General features: G+C 51.3%; 2 long non-coding RNA genes across 3 annotated transcripts; both read left to right on the top strand.

Moving 5' to 3' along the window:
- The first annotated feature begins 1,944 nt into the window (after nt 1-1,944).
- On the top strand, nt 1,945-15,767 carry LOC149345069 (uncharacterized). Its single transcript, XR_016283249.1, has 2 exons — nt 1,945-2,133; nt 11,140-15,767. It is a non-coding gene; the product is annotated as an uncharacterized LOC149345069 (long non-coding RNA).
- A 2,548-nt stretch (nt 15,768-18,315) lies between these two features.
- Nucleotides 18,316-20,559, top strand: LOC149345068 (uncharacterized). Of its 2 annotated transcripts, none has more exons than XR_016283245.1 (5): nt 18,316-18,641; nt 19,121-19,268; nt 19,381-19,531; nt 19,670-19,834; nt 20,205-20,559. It is a non-coding gene; the product is annotated as an uncharacterized LOC149345068 (long non-coding RNA). The 2 variants fall into 2 exon arrangements; XR_016283244.1 differs by having other exon boundaries at nt 18,321-18,641; nt 19,212-19,268.

The following is a 20,559-nucleotide window of genomic DNA, read 5'->3' as shown; positions in this document are numbered from 1 at the left end:
ATCTACGTACATTTTCCCGAAAATACATGCGGGCTGGTCAGGCGTCAGAATCGCAGTAATACCCCGCCATTCTGGGGCGCCATATACTATGGAGGCCCCAGAGCATTACCTGATCAAACGGGAACCCGTCCTGGTTTTCAATTGCCATATATCTGATACCGTAGGGATGAAGCGGCAGCTCTTTTTTAATTGTTCGTTGCAAAACGTCCCCAAAAAAATTCAAGGGGGCACTTTGTTGACCTAAAGTGCGGTGAGGAGGAGGAGGAGGAGGAAAACTTTTATTCCTATTTACAGTGAGAGGTCGATGGGGCGAGCCGGAAGGGCCCGCCCCTTACAAACACTAGGAGGGATCCCTAGTCCGGGATCCCTGTAGCTTCCGCAGCGGCCCGGGCTCTAGCTACCAATGCCTGTTGGGCATGGAGTTCGGAGCAGCCGCGGCAGTCTTAAAAGCGGTGTTGCTGCTTGTGTCACTGATATGTGGTTAAGATGTTAAGCTTCGCTTAAGAGTGGAACACAGCGTCTTGCAACGCTGCCAGGGAGTCCACAGAACGCCATCGCCCATTTGGCTCCACGCCTTGCATGCCAGTAAATTGGTTTTTAAGGGAAGGAAATGTATCTGTCTCGCATATCTCTTTGGTCACCTGAACCTCGCGTAAGGGAAGGGAGGAAGATGGGAGTGAGCGAAGACACCGTATTCACTAGACGCGCCTTTGGTCATTCCAAACCATCGAGCTGGCATGGCGGAGTGGTTAGCGCGCTCGTCTCGCACTCCGGAGACCCTGGTTCGATTATCCAACTCACTCGACCAATTTCCTTCTCGGTTTTATTTATTTCTCTGGTTGGACTAGAAAGGTTAATTAGGCTAATTCGTTAATTAACTAATTAACTAAACTGAGTCGCACTTAACTGGAGCATCACCATAACATTCCTCTAATTGGTTTCATAGTAACTAGCCCCAAGTACAATTGGCTCCTTTTGCAATTCGAGCGCTGTGACGTCCCGACCATTTCGACCAATTGAAAAGCGTGACATTTCTGTCGACAACTCCTGCTTACAACGATGAGACATTAAAGGCTTCCGCATTAAAATATGGCGACAGCGGGAACTTTGCAAAGAACAGGTTAAAGTTAAAGTAGTTGAACGGTCTAGTGTCATTGCGTACGAAGAGAATCTAAACAAACGCAATCTAAGATGTATGCTTGCAAAACTTCTAGAAAAGGAAAGTGAATCGCCTGATAAATGGATCGACGACATCAGGCAAATAAAAAAAAATCTCTGCCTCTCCCGTAACCGAGAGTAGAGTAAGCATGAAATGTTTACGGGCATAATGCGAAGCGCACGCGGACACGACGAGACGCAGGCCTGACAAGAATGTATATGCAGCGCGTTCGAAACTGTCCGAAGTGCGTAGAGGCGAAAGCGTTTTCAGCACCACTTTGCGTATGTTACACTGGTGATGTTACCACTGGATTACGTCACACATAATTCATGACGAAGTAATGACAAATTGCTGATTAATGGGTAATGACTGATTAATGACTAAATACTAATGAATTGCTAATTAATGACGCTTAAGCTTCGCCTTTAGGAGTGGAACGCGACAGCGTGTTGTAGCGCTGCCAGACAGTCCGCGGAACGCGACCACCCGTTCGGCGAGCTCGTCCTTTGAACGCGACGCTTTAAGAGGAAAGGAAATTACGCAGTAATTCTCTGCCATCTCGGTGGACACCCGAGTCGCACTTTACAGGAAGGTAGGAACGCCACCACCCGTTCGGCGCGATGCCTTGCCCTTTGAACGCAACGTTTTTTGAGGACAGGAAATGGAGCAGTAATTCTCTGTCATCGCGGTGGACACCCAAACCGCACCGTACAGGAAGGGAGGAACGTCACCACCCGTTCTGCGCGATGCGTTGCCCTTTGAACGAAACGCTTTTTGAGGAAAGATGATGATGATGAAAACTTTATTTGTAACAAGGGAGTTTTGGACACGTCGGTCCTTGGGCCCCCGCACGGCCCCACTGCACTCAAACGTTCATGTCCCGGAGGCTCATGACGCTGGCAGCCCGGCCGGTGGCGATGGCTTGCTTGGCCGGGTCCTCGGAGCGCAGTAGGGTCTCCCAAGCCTCCCATGAGGTAAGGTGCTCCAGGCCCCGCGGGGGAGGATCCGCCGGGCAGAGGAAAAGAATATGGTCGAGGGTGGCTTTGGGGTGGTGGCAGAGGGTACAGGAAGGGTTCGTGTGGACTGGGTGATATCGCGAGCGTATATAAGGGGAGGGCAAAGTGCGTGTTTGGAGCCGCCTCCAAAGTGTCTGATGGTAATTGTCGAGGGAAGGATGAGGTGGGGGGTAGAGCCGACGCTCGGCTTTGTAGGCCTGCGTCATTTCACTGAATGAGTGCATGCGCTCCCGCGAGAACCCCAGGTCGGAGGCCGCCGGTGCCCGGTTGAGAGAAGCTCGGGCTAAAGCGTTGGCGGCCTCGTTTCCGGGATTCCCGGAGTGGGCAGGCACCCATATCAGCTCCACATGGCGGGGCGGGTGCGCGGCGAGGGAGTCCAGTATGCGAAATGCAGGGACGTGAACTCTCCCGCGAGCAAAATTTAGTATGGCAGTTTTGGAATCTGACAGTATATATCGCGCCTCCGTGCGGGTGATGGCCAGGGCAATGGCGGCCTCTTCGGCCTCCTCCGAAGTGGCAGTAGGGGTTATGTGAAGTGTGGCAATTGGTTGGAGGGAGGGGTTCGTGATGGCGACAACCGCGTCCTCGCCCGTGCATGCGGCATCCACCCAAACGGCATACGGTTCCGTGCCATGGTATTTGTGGAGTGCCCGTGCGCGAGCTCTGCGGCGGGGTTCGTGGTAGGTGGGATGCATGTTTTTGGGGGGAGGTTTAATAAATAAATCGCGGTGAATGAGGCGGGGGACCTGGAGCTGTGTGGGATCGGTAACTGGTAGGCGTATACCGAGGGTGTGTAGGATGTGTCTCCCGGTGGTGGTTCTCGCGAGACGTATGTATTGTGTCTGTCGGTGGGCCTCGATAAGCTCCCCTATCGTATTGTGCAGGCCTAGTTGAAAGAGTTTTTCGGTTGAGGTATTTTGGGGTAGGTGTAATGCTGTCTTAAATGCTGTTCGAATCATGGCATCCAGGGTGGAGATTTCCCTAGCCTGGAGTTTCAGGTAGGGGAGCGTGAAGATAAAGCGGCTGAGGACGAAGGCATGAATGAGACGACATAGGTCATGCTCCTTCATGCCCCGGTGGTGTGCAGAAACGCGGCGGATTAGGTGTGATATCGACACAGTTGTCTGCTTGAGTTTCCGTATGGTGAGTGTGTTTTTCCCGTTGTTCTGGATGTGGAGGCCAAGTACCCGGAGAGTGTTTACCTCCGGGATGGGCCGGTTTTCCAGTGTCACGGTGATGGAGGCTGTGGGACAGTTTCGTGTTGTGGGGCGGATTATGAGGAGCTCCGACTTCTCCGGTGAGCAGGAGAGTCCGATACTCCGCGTATGCGTTTGGGTGAGGATAGCTGCGGACTGTAGGGTGTTCTCTATGTCTCCATCACTGCCATGGGTGGTCCATAGCGTGATATCATCGGCATAGAGTGTATGCCGAAGGTGAGGGATGGTTTGTAGCTTGTGGGCAAGGGGAATGAGAGTGACATTGAAGAGGAAAGGGGAGAGGACGGACCCCTGGGGGGTTCCGACCCCAGTAAGGGTGTATGGGGGGGAGATGTGGGGACCGAAGTGAATTTCGGCCGTGCGGTTAGTAAGGAATGTTTGAATATAGGTGTACATACGTTCACCTATGTTCAAGGGGGAGAGAGCCGCCATGATCGCTTGATGGTCCAGGCGATCAAAGGCCTTGGAGAGATCCAAGGCTAAGACAGCTTTTGTGTGACCCGGAATGAGGGGGTCGAAAATGTCCTGCGTGAGTTGGAGCATGGCGTCCTGTGCTGACAGATGGGGACGGAAGCCCACCATGCTGTGCGGGTAGAGGTCTTGCTCCGCCATGTGTTGGGTGAGTCGAGCGAGTGCGACGTGTTCGAAAAGCTTGCCTAGGCATGAGGTTAGTGAAATGGGACGGAGATTTGAGGGTGTAAGTGGTTTGTGGGGCTTTGGTATGAATATGATTTTGGCGTGACGCCATGATTGGGGAAGAGTGCCCTCCTGCCAGCATTTGTTGAAGTACTCCGTGAGCTGGGCGATCGATTGATCGTCCAAATTGCGGAGCATGGCATTAGAGATCCGGTCAACTCCTGGGGTGGAGTTAGAACGGAGAGTCAGGAGGGCCGCTCTGACTTCTGTCTCCGTGATCTCTGCGTCGAGGTTGGCATTCGGGGCGCCTGTATAGGGGGGCAGGGGGTTTGAGGTACCGGGAGTTGTATGTGTGTTTCTAAGTATATTAATGAGTGCGTCAGGAGAAAGGCCGGTCTTGTGTATAAGGCGTGTGACGTGGTGTTGTGTGGCTGTTTTGGATTGCGTGGGGTCAATTAGGTGACGGAGGAGTTGCCAGCTACGTTTGGAGGACAGATTGCCAGCCAAACTGTCGCAAATCTGACCCCAGTTTGATCGGCAGAGCTCCTCAGCGTGCTCAGTAATTTGTGTTTGCAGCGCGGCCAGCCGCTTTTTAAGGGTCCGATTGAGCTTTTGCCCCTTCCAGCGCTCTAGGATGCTATGGTGGGCCTCCCAAAGGTGGGCCAGGCGAGTGTCGAGGGTGGGCGTATCTGATGTTGAGGGTGGGCGTATCTGATGGGGGGGCGCTAGCGTCGGTGACGGGAGCGGTCGCATACCGCGTCGGCTCCGTGACAAATCGCAATCAATTGCGATACACCAACTTTTTCCCCTGCAAGCCTGGTATTATCGTCTCCAGGAACCTCAGCGGCACCCGTCTACACCACGTTTGTTAAGGTGGGGCCAATTTTCGACCACTTTTCGGTCATTTGAAGCTTTCGTCACGCCGCGGTGGTGCTAAGCCTAACGGCGCCGGGGCCTGCGATGGCCCCGGTCGGCGATCCCTCGGCCTCGGCGGCTCCAAATCACGTCACCGGGTACGACCCACAGTCCTTGCGGATCGTAACAATGGATACAAACCAATCCGAGGGTACTACTCAAGGCGAGGATCCTCTACCAACCGAGGACGATTACCTTGAAGATATGGTCCGCGTCTGGCGCGGAAAGAAGAACGCGGCGGCTGCATCGAGGGACGCTGGTGCTGGTGCCACCCAGCAACAGGCGCCGGCTAGCTCTACGAACGCAACCTCGAACGCAACCTCGAAGCGCTCCAGGCAACTCCGGTGGCGGCCGCAGAACACGCCGCGTATCGAAAAAGACGACATCGTCGTGGTGCTGAAACCGCGAAACACGGTCGACCTCAGAGCAACTTTTGGTCCCGGACAAGCCGGCGCTGCAATCCGCAGCATCCTCGGGGACGACGCAAATGCAGGACTTGCGGTGTGGCCTGTTTGGGACCAAAACGTGCTGGTATGTGCGTTGAAATCAGTCGACGCCGCGGAGAAGCTACTCCGGGATGTTGTGCTGCGGGTTGGGGAACGCGAGCTACCGTTCCGGGGACACCCCAAACTCTCCGGTGCGTTCTGTCGCGGCGTCGTGAGTGTTTCGCCTGACGAAACGTCTGAAACCGTTAAAAGAAAACTCTGTGCGGAACCAAATGTGGTGTCTGTGCGCAAGCTGGGGGGAACCCCGGTTGCGGTGATCACCTTCGCGGGGACTAAGGTGCCACGGACGGTGTTGTACAGCTACGAACGGCTCCCTGTTCGCCTGTACAAGAAAACAGTGCCTGCATGCCACCGCTGTGGCACAGTGGGCCATCGGGCCGATGCGTGCCCGCGACCGCAGCCGGGGCGCTGCAAACGCTGCGGAGTCCAGGTTCCCGATGCCACTCCTAACGGCCCGGCGGAACATGACTGCGTTCCGAGCTGCCTCATCTGCGGAGGCGGCCACCCTACCGGAGCTCCTGGCTGTGCCGGGCGGTTCCGGAAACCCATCAAACCCAGCTCCCCATCAGGATCCAAACCGAAGACAAAGACGGGGCCCAAGCAGGCTCCTCCGCCCAAGGCCAAGAAAGCGTCAGCCGATCAGGAAACCAAGGCCAAAACCGGGCCATCGAAACCTGTCAAGTCCGCGACCCAGGCGGCGCCCCCGGTCCTCAACGCCAGGGACTTCCCGCCCTTGGCACCCGTCCAACCACAGGTGAGCAGTTGGAGTAGGGCAGTCTCCGGGCCCACTACCCGTCCCTACCCTACCCGTCCCTCCCCTACCGAAACCGCCCTACAGCAGCAAGTAGAGGAGCTCAGGCGCCAGAACCAAATTCTAGCGCGCAAAATTCAGGAATTAGAGGCCAAACAGGCCGGGTCATCTGAACCAATGCAAGAAGCTGAGCCAGACGACGAGGATGACGGATCATCCGTAACATCTTGCCTCACTAGCGTCTCGCGGCAGAGCGGGGACACGGTAGTTGGATCAGCTGGTCGCGTCGCCGGCCTAGAGGCACTGCAGCGCCAAACCGAGCAACTGGAGGAGCAAGTGGCGGCCCTCCCGAACCAAATCATGTCAGCAGTCAGCGAGTCCTTCCAGGATATGTTCAAGGCAGCTTTAACGCAAGCACTTCCCGACCTTATGGCCCAGGTCACTGACTCGGTCCTTAAAGCCGTGCAGCCCTGGGTCAGCACCCAAATTAAGAACGCCACAAGCTGCGAATCCCATCACCTCAAACGTAAGACAGCCTTCCGTCAGGCAGCGGAGGAACATGGTTCAGGCTCGGCAGCTGGTGGGTCGGTGCGGCCCCTCACTGGGGTTGCGCCGGCTTCCGGCCAGAGCTATTCCGATCACCCTTAAATAAATACGACAAGATGGCTAGCAGATGTAATAGGAATGCTAAAAAACTTTGAAAAATTCCAGATCATCCAATGGAACTGCAGGGGTTTCAGATCTTGGAAAAAGCGGTCACACCTCCAGCTTTACCTGCAGTCCCTAGGTGACATGCCGGCGCTCATTGCCCTACAGGAGCCCGGCATAGACGCTAAATTATCAGGCTACAGCACCTTTCAGGGGGGCCCCTCTACGTGCATCCTGGTGAATAAGGCTTACACCGTGGTTCAGGTCGACTTAGACTTGAGTACCGAGCAAGAATATACAATGGTCCGAGTATTGCCTCTCAGACGCCGCGACCCGTCAATACATATCCTTAACATATACTGCCCTCCGCGTAAGCCGCGCGTAACTTTCAATGAAATCTTCCTTCGCGCGATAAAATTGGCAGCCAAAGAGCCTCTAGTGATCGTTGGAGACTTCAATGCTCCCAGCCTTCATTGGGGCTACCACTTCGAACAGGCAAGAGGACGTAAGCTGGCGGAGCTCATCTCCACCCTCAGCCTCACGTTGCTCACGGACCCGGCGTATCCCACTCGAGTGGGGAATTCGGTAACCCGCGACACGTGTCCAGACCTTTCTCTCGTTAAAAATGCTAGAGCGGCTGCATGGGAGAACTTGGGAGATTCTCTAGGCAGCGATCACCTCCTTCTCCGGATTACACTCGAGGCAAAGGCAGCGCGCAAAAAATGGGGTCAGGCCAAGCTGACCGATTGGCACAAATTCCGGAATCACACTATCCCTCCCGTACTATTTTCCGGCGGCTACGCGGAATGGGCTAACCACATATACAACATTCAGAAACAACACGTCACAACACTACAAACCACCGAAGAGATCCCCGCAGTGGACACCCACCTCCTGCATTTATGGGAGGCGCGCCGGAGCTTAACTAAACGGTGGAAAAAGCAGACAACTAATCGCAAATTACGCGACCGCATAGCCAAACTCACAGAGCAGGCTGCAGCGTATGCTGCCGAGCTCTCAGATTCAAATTGGATAGCACGCTGCGACGCCGCAGCTCATCAGATGAGCTCGAAGGGGACGTGGCGTCTCTTTCGCAGTCTAATCGACCCCTCCCAAACGAGAGGGGAGACGCAAAAGCAGCTCCGGCGGGCTCTGCAAGGGTATCAAGGTACGACGGCGCAACTTGCGGACACTCTGTGCGACAGATATCTCTGTCGTATGGAGGACCCGCCTGGGCAACAGTACATGTACTCTGGCAGGCCTAATGAAACACTCGATGCCCCTTTTGAGTTGCACGACCTTAAGGCGGCCTTAGCAAAAATGCGCCGGGGTACGGCTCCGGGACGGGACCACATAACAGTGAACCTGTTGGCGAACCTACCGGACTCAGCCTACCTTCATTTATTAGAATACATCAACCAGATCTGGGACGGGCGTCCACTCCCTCCCGAGTGGAAAACGTCACTTGTGACGTTTATCCCTAAAACAGGTAAGGCCGTGAATACGGACAACCTGAGGCCCATATCACTGACCTCATGTGCGGGCAAGCTTATGGAGACGATGGTACGGGATCGCCTCTCTCCATACCTGGAGAGTAAGGGCTTCTTTGCAGTCACCATGTTCGGGTTTCGCCCTCACATGACTGCACAGGATGTCCTTCTCCAGCTGCACAGGGATGTAATACGACCCACAACTATGCAACACAATGACAAAGCCATCCTCGCCCTTGATCTGAAAGGGGCTTTCGACAATGTGAAACACGGAAGCATCCTGGCCAACTTGAGTTCTACCGATTGTGGGGCTAGGACCTACGCGTATGTAAGAGATTTCTTGTCTAATCGCCAGGCCTTTCTTCGGATTGAGGGCGAGGAATACGGCCCTTACATGATGGGAACACGGGGTACCCCTCAGGGAGCAGTGTTATCACCGCTCCTGTTCAACATTGCTATGATGCGCCTCCCAAGCCAATTGGCCCGGGTGGAAGGCATTCAACACGCGTTATATGCAGATGATATTACAATTTGGACCACTCAGGGGAGCCTTGGAGACATGGAGGACCGCCTTCAGCAGGCTGCTTCCATAGTCGATGCGTATGCTAATGACTGTGGGCTCCAATGTGCTCCAGCGAAATCAGAGCTTCTGCATGTCAGAGCGAACCCAAAGGATAGGACAGCAATACACATCTCTCTGTCAGGAGGTCCTATTAGAGAGGTGGAGGAGCTCCGTATCCTGGGCCTTTTCATTCACCAGAGACTCAGACCGGACTCCACTATTGCGAAACTCAAGAGAGTAGGCGAACAGGTAGGGCGCATGATCCGCCGCGTTTCCAACAAGCGGGGTGGTCTGCGGGGCAGGGACGCGCTTCGGCTCGTCTATGCCTTTGTGACTAGCCGGATCCTCTACGCCGTGCCATATCTCCGCACTACTAAGCAAGACGAGGCGCGAATAGACGTCATCATCCGCAAGGCAACTAAGGGAGCCCTGGATCTCCCGGTGGCTACCTCTAATGCCAAATTCAAGGCATTGGGGGTGCTAAACTCCTACCAGGAGCTGCGGGAGGCCCACCTCGTGAACCAATACGCGCGGCTCACGCAGACGGCTCCTGGGCGCCGCCTGCTAAACCGCTTACACATCCAACACGACTGCACTCCAGAGGAGGCGGAGCGTATCCCAGTACTATGGCGCCATATGCTCTGGGTCTCCCCGCTCCCCCGTAACATGGACACCGACATGCATGAAAACAGACGACAAGCGCGGGCTCGGGCTCTTGAGAGACAACACGGCTCCCGACCCGGTGTATATTATGTAGACGTAGCAGGGCCATCGCCCACGGGATTTTACTCGGCCGCTGTCGTTCACCAGGAAATGCACGTTGATGGACTCTCCTTTCGAGCCCCGAATTCAATGCGGGCCGAGGAAGTAGCGATAGCGCTTGCTGCCGCCCACGCCAATTCGAGAATAATCATCACGGACTCCCGAAAAGCATGTGAACATTACTTGGCAGGGGAGATCTCCCCCTTAGCTGCTTGTATTCTACGACGGACTGCCACTGATCCAACACCCAAACGAATCATTTGGGCTCCTGGCCACCAGGGCTTACGAGGTAATGAGGCCGCTGACGCGGCTGCCCGAGCGCTTACTCACCGGGCTCCTCATCCCAGCTCTTCTGGCTCGGAGACTAACCAGCCGCTGCTGCGATTCAGGGAAATATTAACACATTATAGCGACAACCACCGCCTTTTCCCGGCCCCTGCAAAAGGGCTGAGTAAGACGGAGGAGCGAACTTTAAGGCGCCTGCAGACAGGTACTCTACTCTGTCCTGCAATAATAAAACATTACGATCCTAACACGGATGGGCGATGCCCACACTGTGGGGAGACCTGTGATATCTTCCACATGGTGTGGGCATGTACTCAAAATCCCCACCTCCCCCCTTCCCCTACCCCTTCCAGAGAGGCATGGGAGACTGCCCTCCTCAACTGCTCCTCGCTTGAGTCCCAAAGGGCTCTGGTGAAACGGGCGAGAGACGGGGCCTCGTCGTGCGGTGTCCCGGACTAGGGACGCCGACCATGTAGTGGGGCCACTCTGTGGCTCCCAAACTCTTTTTTACAATATAAAAGTTTTCACCACCACCACCTGTCATCTCGGTGGACACCCGAACCGCACCATACAGGAAGGGAGGAACGCCACCACCCGTTCGGCGCGAAGCTACCGGCGCTTGTATGCCGGTCCTGTAGGAGGGCTTAGAGAGTCTCGTTAAATCTCGTATGGTGCCCGGATGTGGCATGTATGTGCTTTTTGCACGCGTTATTAGAAATCGGAAATTATAATTCCGTGCATTATCAAACGCAGAGCTCGACTGATATCTTGATAAACATTGAGAAGGCCTGGCAGCAGTTATTTTTTGTGACTCGTTTGGAGACCAACCGGCGCTTGAATGCCGGTCGCGTAGGAGGGCTTAGAGAGTCTCGTTAAATCTCGTTAAGTCTCGTACGGTGCCCGGATGTCCTCGTTTCAGAGCCCGGATGATGGCTCTCGGTCTCGGCGTGACGTCACCACACTGCCGACAACGGGAGCTAAAAGAATTTCATCCTTAAAACACCCCCTCCCAACAGTGAAGAAACACATGGTCTATTGTTACGGGACACTTGCACATTAGGCAACGCGAACCCCACGGTAGGAATAAACCCCTTCCCTCTAAACACCTTTTAACTGATATTGTTTCTGTATGTAACTTGAAGAAGAAAGTTTTGGTTCCTGGCTGTACTTGCATTCTTTTTACTCTTTTCAGAACATCCCCTCCGGGGCCTCCATCGTACAAAGCTCTGTACATTGGCACTGGAAGAACAACATCACACAGATCTCCGTATAGCTCTTTCCGCTTCACGTCATTTAAATATTCTCTCGAAAAACGCACAACAAGAAATTTAACGCTATCAGCAACTTCTCTGAAGTAACTAAAGTTCTTCCGGAAAAATAATTTGTTCCCACAACAAAATCAGGCAAAACACGGGTTAACCTTAGTTGACACATAGTTCTCAAAAAAGGGTCACGCACATCTCGAAAAAAGAAAAACCTGTTTACAAGCTGGCGCAGAAACTGATGTCCTAGCCCAAGGCCACCATCTTTCACACGTCTAAACAAATTCGTCCGTCGGCACCGTTCCCAGGTCGAGAACCAAACAAAAACAACTAAAATGCGATGTATCTTCTGTACATTTGCCCGGCAACAGTGCAAAACTTGCATGACGTACCACAGTTTGCTTAAAAAGAACAAGTTACACACCGTCGCTCTCGCAAAGATTGATAAATGTGCCCCCTTCCATCTATCTGATTGTTCCCGTAGTTCGTTCGCTTGTTCTTTCCAATATGCATATCACTGTCCCGGTAGCAATTTAGTGGCACTGCTAGGTATTTTGGGGGGATAGTTACCCAAGTCACATTTGCAAAAAGATCTGGGGTTGATGGCCAACCCCCATGCCAAAGTCCCTGGCACTTTGCCGAGTTCACTTTACTTCCGGTTGCCTTCCTGAAACTGTCAACAGACACAACAGCCTCCCGTATGCTCTGCTGATTCAGAGCAAACACCGCTAGGTCATCCGCGTACGCAAGCAACTTGACTTCAGCTGCCTGCAACCTAAAACCTTTAACAGCCTCGTTCTTAATAATGTTCAAACATAGTGTCTCTATGTAAATGGCAAACAAAAGTGGACTGAGGGGGCAGCCCTGGCGTACCGAACGTTGCACCCGAATGGGGGCCCCCAGACTCTTGTTTATAATCAATCTCGTAGTGCAGCCGCGGTACGCCATGGCCACGCCCTCTCGGATTACTGAACCTACATTCGCGTGGTCCAGAATACCGAGCAAAATTTCGTGGGCTACACAGTCAAATGCTTTTTCGAGCTCTAGTTGGAGGATGGCCACACATTAATTAGTCAGATCACAACACTCCAGAACCGATCTTGCCGTGTGTATGTTAGTCATAATTGATCTCCCCTTTATCCCACACGTTTGATGAGGGCCGACAATATCCTGAATTACTGACTGCAGTCTCCTTGCTAGCACTTTCATTAATATTTTATAATCGACATTAGTCAAGGAAATTGGCCTGTAAGCTGTGACCTGCTGGAGTTTTTCCTCGTTATTTGTCTTGGGAATTAGAATAGTGTGGGATAACCCGTATGACAGCGGCAATCTGTTCATTTCGTACGCTTCTTGGAAAAACGCAGTCAATATTGGCGCTATTTCGTTCTTAAACCCCTTCCCAAGCAACCACAGATATCCGTCGGACGTACGAGCTAGATCCGAACGTCCTTTGCCGAGATCGGACGTCCATCGGACGTACGAACACAATCCGATTTCGGATATCCGTATTCTTACATCCGCCGGACGTACGGACAGTGTCCACTTTTGTATATCCGCATGAGAGACAAGGTGGACGTCCGAAGGATGTAAGGTCGAGTATTTTCCCAGGCCATGAGTATGGACGTTTTTTATTTCACAGAAAATTCGAGTCTTTCGTGTATGTATACTGTTTTATTTGCATCAGTTGGAGGGTTTGACGCGAAGACGTTTGTAAATTGGTACGATTCCACTCCTACCTGTAAGTAAGCGCTTTGTATGTCTTTCCTTTTCTGTCGTCCTTGTCCTTTTGAGCGCCTTCACTGTCAAGATCAGGTGTTGCAGAATTTTGCAAGAACTCAATGACTAGTTTTATATTTATAAGACTTCTCCAAATTAGAGGAGTTGCGCGACATGTACACTGTTTTGCTAGCTAAACTTGCCATTGAAACCATTCGTAAGCATCAAAACTCCCGTGCATTCTGCTATCACCATCATCATAGATGTCAGTTCGCGGTCATAGCAATCCAATCCATCAGTACGGCTCCGTAGCGCTGTTGTTGATATGTCGCGTAGTGTTGTCGCGCAGATCTTTATAGCTCTGTTATTATAAAATGTGGCTTTGTTCGGTCTGTGGACGAAAATTGTATGTAACTTAAGCAATTCGAAAGATACGGGAAGCGCCTCTGGAACACCGGAATCCCGTACTGCGTCGACCTTGGTGTAAAGAAGGCTTAGTGCACATGTGATTGCCTACGAAGGTATGTATCCAGTACACTTCTTGGAACTTTGCTTCTAGGACAATGCAGCATGCTCATATAACATTCGTTCACAGGACAGTGGGAGCAGTAAGCGCGAGGAGATGGCTTCCCCAAGTGTGTGCTGTTCTCACACTTTCGGGAGCCTACATCACACAGCTGCGGGAGCCCTCAACTCGCGCGACTAATTCCCACTCCTCTTCAAAGTTGCGGGACGGAGTGTTTTCGCATCTTGTTAATTTTTAAGGCATCGCTATGTTCACTGTGCTTATATAAAGAGTGACAACGCGCGAAAGGCAGACCATAGGAAGCACGTGAGGTCGCAGTGGTTCGCAACGGAAGCTTTGCGGCTTTCTGGGGCGCGATTACGAGTTTTCGTCTCAATTTTGAGACTCTGACGTCAAAATGACGACACCGCGAGTTGTTGACCGCGGAATCAACCAATTAGCAGCGAGGTTGTGGTGTCTAATAGTAGGGTTCCACCCAGGAAGCATTTAGTTGCGCAATAAGGGACCGTATACTAAAGTTTTGCTGTAAACACGCCGTTAATAATTTGAAGAATGTTTTATTTCGCTAACAAACTATGTTTCAAACTCAACGACATGAAGCAAAAGAAGAAGCGTCCTCAATTTTGAAATTAATTTTGCTCTTCAGTCACTTTTGCTGCCGCGAGGGTGCGCTGACGCTGGAAAAGCGTCGGTAGCGGCGGCTAGGCGGCGTGAGCTGCCGCCTGATTCAACCGATTCAGCCTTATCCCTCCACGCACATATTCAGCCATCGTAAACATGGCAGCCAGAAAAACAATCAGCTGATTCGACGGCTGTCCTCTTTTTTTACACATTACGCAGAATCAAAGTACTGCGCAGACGTCTTAAGTGCGCGGAAAAATCTGTTTAAAGGCAGTGATTGCTACGAGTCTGCCGAGAACAATTTGGAAGGAGCGCTTGGCTCGAAAACCGGCGAAGGCAGCTTCAAGGCAAGTTCACACCGGCGAGTTGCAATCGTCGCGCTAGTATTCTAGGCGACCGATTTCGGTCAATTAGTTACGGTTTGCGAAGCACATGTAAAGCGGGGAGGGAGCGTAATAAATCGATTTAAGCCTGTCGCGCGACCTCCGCGACTCGCCAGTGTGAACTCACCTTGCTGCTATCGATGGCAAATGTGCTCCAAGGGCGATGCGTGATTATATTTTTTTTTGTTCAGAAAATACCCGGCGACCATGAATAATCACACTGCAGCAACTGCCGACATACGGAAGCAGACCGGTGCAGCTGATGGGAGCTTGCAATCTCACTGCGGGAATTAAGAGCCGGCACGCCCGGTCACTGCGGCAACAATCACTCTTCCGCCTCGTAACCAACTCATGCCGCCCGCTTCGGGTTAAGCACTTGATATTCGTGTTGGTGGTGCCGTTCCGTTCGGATGATGCTCGGATGACGCCGCCGGGGATACTGCGGTGGCGAAAGTTTATGCGAAGGAAGTCCACCTTCGCCGCCGCCTTGTCTTGAGGGGTCTCGCCGGAAAGCGCGCACCTTCTGCGACTTAACTTTGACAGTGGTCTCCGCAACTCACCGCAAACACTTGCACAGTCGGTTGGGCTACGCCGACGTTTACTTCATTTCCTACGGTGTCTTGAAACCCACCGGCGGCGAAGGCGCGCACAGGCACTTGCCGCTCCACTGACCGCGCACTCACCCGCACACCTCCAAGTTCAACGCCCGAGTTCGTCGCACAGCCATTATGCTCCTTCCTATGTCAACACGTCGAAACAACTCGTCCGGCACGTCAAAACCGTCTTCATGCACCCTCTTACACCGCTGCTCGCGCGGCCACCGGCCATGTAAACAACCGCCATTTTCTGTCTCGAGCGGTTTGAGACCACTCGTTCCAGTCTCAAAAAATCGTCTCAATCGGCTCGCATAATTAGGCAAGCAACGTCACCACTTCTGGCGCACTTCTGACGTCGGCCGGTGACGCAAAAAACCAATATGGCCGCTGGTCACGACCGACCAATAGGAACGGGGCAAATGAGACACTTTTTGAGACACTTTCCGATTGAGACGATTTTGAGCAACTCGTAATCGCGCCCCTGTGCACAGTCGCGTACAGTGCTGCGCAGGTTAGTGCCCTAAGGCCCATGAAAATAAATAAAGAACAGATACATTGTCAAATATGGTGTGGAAAAGTGAGAGCTGTTATTGCCTTATATTTATTGAGGTGTTTGTTAAAGCGCATTGTCTGTTATACTTGCAGCATTAAACACTTCTGTTAATTGGTTCCAATGTTTCTACTTGGGCTACTGCATTGTGACATTTGTTTCACATGACTGATGTTTGCCGCGTTCTTATTTTTCAGAAATCGTGTGGGTGGGAAGATTACGGATGTGTGTCCCAAGCTTGCCACATTTGAAGAGTCACATTTAAGAAATTTTCCGAATGTAACCCATTGCTCTGCTGATGTATCATCAACCACAATAAAATATGCGTGCTATGCATCAAATTGTTTTTGGTTTTATTGCATTGCGCGGAGTGAAAAAAGCACGCATGCACCATATATGCGAATATTCGAGAAAGATCCGCCAATGGACGTACTCAGCTGGACGTCCGTCGGCGGGCGAACCGTATACCTTTGGCCACCTTTCGGACGGCCGACGGACGTCTGCCGGCTGTTTGCGGATGTTCAGCGGACGTACAGAACATCCGAAATAGACCTCTGTCGGCCATCCGAAGGATATCGGTGGTTGCTTGGGTTATAGAAAGCTGCACTTAGGCCGTCTGGCCCAGGCGACTTTCCCATATTTAAACCATGCATCGATTGCTTTTTCGACCTCGAGTTCTGTGATTGGCATCTCTAATCTTTTCTTCGTGTCCTCGTCTAGTCGTGGCATGGCCATAAGAAACTTTTCTTTGAACACGTTTATGTCGATCTCCTGTTTGTTAAAAAGCTGCTGATAATATTGGAAGAAACCTTGTCTGATACGTTCGTCATCTGACGATAGCATGCCGCCCCATGCAATCTTATCAATGTGATTTTTCTCTGCATGAGCCTTTTCCAATGCCAGTGATCTTTTCGAGGGCGTCTCGCCCATGTTCCAACTTTCCGCCCTTGCCCTCACTAACGCTCCTCGGTATCTGTCTTCTTCCATCAACGCTAGCTGTTCTTTTATTTTCCTAATATCTTCTATCCATTTGCCGGGTGCCTTACATTCTTGCTCATGTAGTTTTTCCAGCAAAGCCTTTAGCTGGGTTTCTTTAATTTTCTCCTGGTACCGCAGGCAACTGGACCTATCAATGGCTTTTATTTTAATGTGTTCTTTGCACATCTCCCATTGCTTCCAGATTTCGTGCAACGTGCCCGGCCTTACTTTAATGAGTTCATTCAGTACAGCCCGTCTAAAGGCTTCATCACTGAACAATTTGTTGTTAAATTTCCAAAACTCCCAGCTAAATGCATTCCTTAGTTTTTTGGTGCCGAATACGCATTTCACTCAGCACACAGTCAGCAGTGATCCGTGAATGTCATGGGCACAACTTGGTATTCATTGCATACGGGAATCAAAACCAGCGACACGTAAATTCTGTCAAGGCGCGCGTGGCTCGAACCTTGGAAGTGCGTGTACTGTACGGCACGCGCTCCCCCCAGGTACTCAGCCACATCTTCATATTCCACTCGCTTGTTAACTGGCACAACACATCAGTACTCTTGTCTCTGAAGCCGCGTGTGCTGGTTTTGTCCCGAGCATTCAGTACACAGTTGAAATCGCCCAGCATTACAATCTGCCTCTCCGTACTTAACTGCTGCATAACATTCTCGAAAAACACTGCTCTTTCCTCAACAATGTTAGGAGCATACACACAAATAATGCGCCACTCAGCATTGGAATATGCAAATTCGGCTACAACACACCGTCCTGACAGACATGAGTAGTGAGCCAGTAAAATCAGTCCAGGCAGCTTTTTGACAAGCAATACACACCCAGCCGATGTCCCTACCGCGTGGCTCACAGTGGCGTAAAATCTAGCCGTGAAACGCTGCACCATGCTCCCGGTCTCTTCCTCCCCATCAACCTTTGTTTCTTGCACGGCAAGCACGTCGATATCATGGTCACTTCCCACGAAACACAAAACGTCTTACGAACGTCTCGGAACAGCTTCAAATGACTACAAACGTCTTGCGCTGTGTTCAAACGTCTCATAGATGTCGACAAGAAGAAGTTTCCTCTGCGGCGTCTCTTAAACATCTGCAGTCAGACGTTTGCTGTGAAACTTCTGTGAAAGATCTGTAGTCAGATGTTTTCTAGACTTGTTTCTAAGACGTGGAACTTGAGACCACGTAAAGGAGATGCGCCAGTAATCAGCAGAGTTGCCACCGTGGATTAAACATGCTGTAAATCACGGCACATAAATTAGATGGCTCTCCTGCTTGACGTTTCGAAGAGCAGGCGCGCCGGTGCAAAGACCGCTCTTTGTATTCGAACACAGAAAGCGCATTTTCTCCTACGGAGCCCGAATCACGTTCCACATCGAGTGCAGCTAACCCGCCACTCGTAAGGCTGGATTTAGGTAACATATAATTGCCCTGAAAGCCGACGCGAGTGAAAAATTTTGCTTCATGTTGCGAACGCCTCTGTTACGCGTCGGCTAGCTGGCGGCAGCATGCGGATTGACAGGCGCAGCGCACGCTGCCTTCGCCGCCTTCGCCGAGCTCGCTCGCGCGGTTTATCGCGCAGATCACCCGCGCGCTATCTTTTCGTGGCGGCGTATCTTGGAGGCAATCTTTCTTGAGTAGAATAGTCACGCTGCAGCTTGCTGCTTGGTGTCGCTCCGCACTGTGGCGATGCAGGATAGTTTGCCAAAGTGATTTTAGTCGTTTAAAGCAGAAAAAAATCTTAGTGGAAGCTGCAAGTGCTTAGTTTTACATGAAAGTATTAGATTCAATTCGTTTTTTGGTTCTTTGATGATTTGTTTATTTTACGTTTAGAAATTTAGTATTTCATTTGGCCATTTGGCGTTGCAGAGGCTAGCGATAGCTACGCGCGCGAAGCGGAGGCTGCGCACGTTGTAGTACGTTTCGCTGCGCACTTTTTTCCGCGCTGGTTGGCACTTCACGCCGCTGCAGTTTGCATTTTCCCCCTTTTCTGCGGTATCGTTTACTACCAGTGTTGCACTGAGATGTGAGCCTCGTTTTCCGCAAAAGTAAGTAACCTTCCATTTCTCTTCTGTGGTGAAAGTGTCGGCTTTGCCGGCTAAGCCACTAACGCGCCTGATTGAACCTTTGGTTTACAAATCACAAAACAGTATCAGCCAGTGTTTTACATACCAAAGTGCAGCGTTGAATGTATTAAAACAGGGCATTTGCATGTATTTGAGCTTTTGTTAAGTGGATACAACTACGCTGCTATCGCATGCGAGTTGCTTTCTTTACCAAGGCGATGACAAGGTGAACGGTATTCTTGCCAAGGACTCTCATCTGGCCACCTGTGTGCTCCAATTCTCCTTGCTGTGATTGCCGTCAGTGAAACTCGCGTTAAAAAGGCTTTGGTTATCTTAACTGCGTCAAGCTTTTATTTAATTGCGATTGAGAGCCCCGGCACAAAGGTAGTTTACTCAGGGGTGCTGCTCTGTATGTGTGCAGGCTGTTTGACACTGCAGTGAAGTACTACGGCTCTTTGCAGGCATGGCAGCTTTTATTTTTTGGAAAACCATTGCACCGTGCACAACTGGCGTTGTCCCTACTTCACTGTGTACATTTCGTTTTGGGTACAGGCTGTTCAACAGTGGTTTTCAGAGGACCTCCTTGCCTGCTCAACTTCTCAAGTTTTGGTAAGCACGCTTTGCAACTCCTTCCTTTTCTTTCACTTCATGATTTCTTGTATAGGCCTAGGCTCTTTGCTAATGTTCATTCCACAAGCCCCATTATTTGTTTGTCCTTTAGAACTCCAACTGTTGGCCGGAGGAGCAAGGACCTGGTCTAGTTTCACGCAAATTAATAGCAGCACCTTGTACTTGGTTGTTCAGACGACTTGGCTTGGAGATTGTTTCAGTTCTGAGGTGGGAATCTGGACTAATGCTTCTTGTGCAGTGGTGTAAGTAATCTCTTGCAGTGGTGTAAGCAATCTCTTGCCCACTGTTTGAGCTCCATCGTACAGATTAGAAAGGGCTTCTTTGGCAATGCAGTGTTAGAAACCTTATACACACGCACTTTTATTTGTCTTATCTTTCAGATGTGCCCTGTGTGGCTGTCAAGTTAAGGTCCAAGATTTAACACATCTCTGGTGTATACTGAAGTGATGCAGGCATTACCAGGACAGCAGCATCTCTGCTATGTTTTCATGCGATGGTGCAAGATGTCAAACATCAACCACTTTTGATTCAGCCACATCCCGCAGGTAAGAGAAAGCCTGTTTGCAAGATGCAGCTTAGGAGGTTCTATGAGTACAGTGTGCATCACAGTAAGGCATTGCACTTGCTATTGACTGCTTGGCTTTCAGTGTCCATGCACGCTGTTTGGATTTTGCTTCTGTTGTAGGCCTCCACAGTGATTGACTTCTTGAGTTTATGGTGAGCCGTAGCACTCTGCTGAAATGCCGCTTGCAGTGACATCATATGCATCTATGTTTTTAATTAGCTTATTTTATTGCCTGTGCTGTCACTCCTTGCCATTTCCTGGTCTTATTTTCTTCCGACTCCTCATTGGCCATTCTACATGCACCTGACTGACTGTGCTCTTGGTTACTCTAATATTTTTCACTTCTGCAGGCTGCTGAACAGAGCTGGATTTGACTTCCCTTTGTTACCGTCTAGTTGGCATCCTCCTTGCAAGAAAAGCGATTTTTGGAACACCTAGCGAGCTCTTCAGTGCCATCCACATCACAGCAACTTGCTCATCAACGCATCCGTTGTGAACAAGGCCCGGGGCCGAATGAATTTTTGATTTAACAATTGGTTGCTGCTCGACACTTTCCCGCCATCCAAGTGCTTACCGTTGCAACGTCAGCCAAACCAGTGAAGCTACCTCCTCCGTGGCTTCTAACATTAATTTCCTGATCCTTTTCTTTTTTTGTGTGGTTGTATATGCACTGGATTCAATAAAGAGTAACGCAGTGACTGAAAA

This window comes from Amblyomma mixtum, chromosome 5 (assembly GCF_055824585.1).
Source record: "Amblyomma mixtum isolate Tamu chromosome 5, ASM5582458v1, whole genome shotgun sequence".
Taxonomy (NCBI): domain Eukaryota; kingdom Metazoa; phylum Arthropoda; class Arachnida; order Ixodida; family Ixodidae; genus Amblyomma; species Amblyomma mixtum.
Note: the sequence above shows the minus strand (reverse complement) of the source record. Positions and strands in the feature narration are given on the sequence as shown.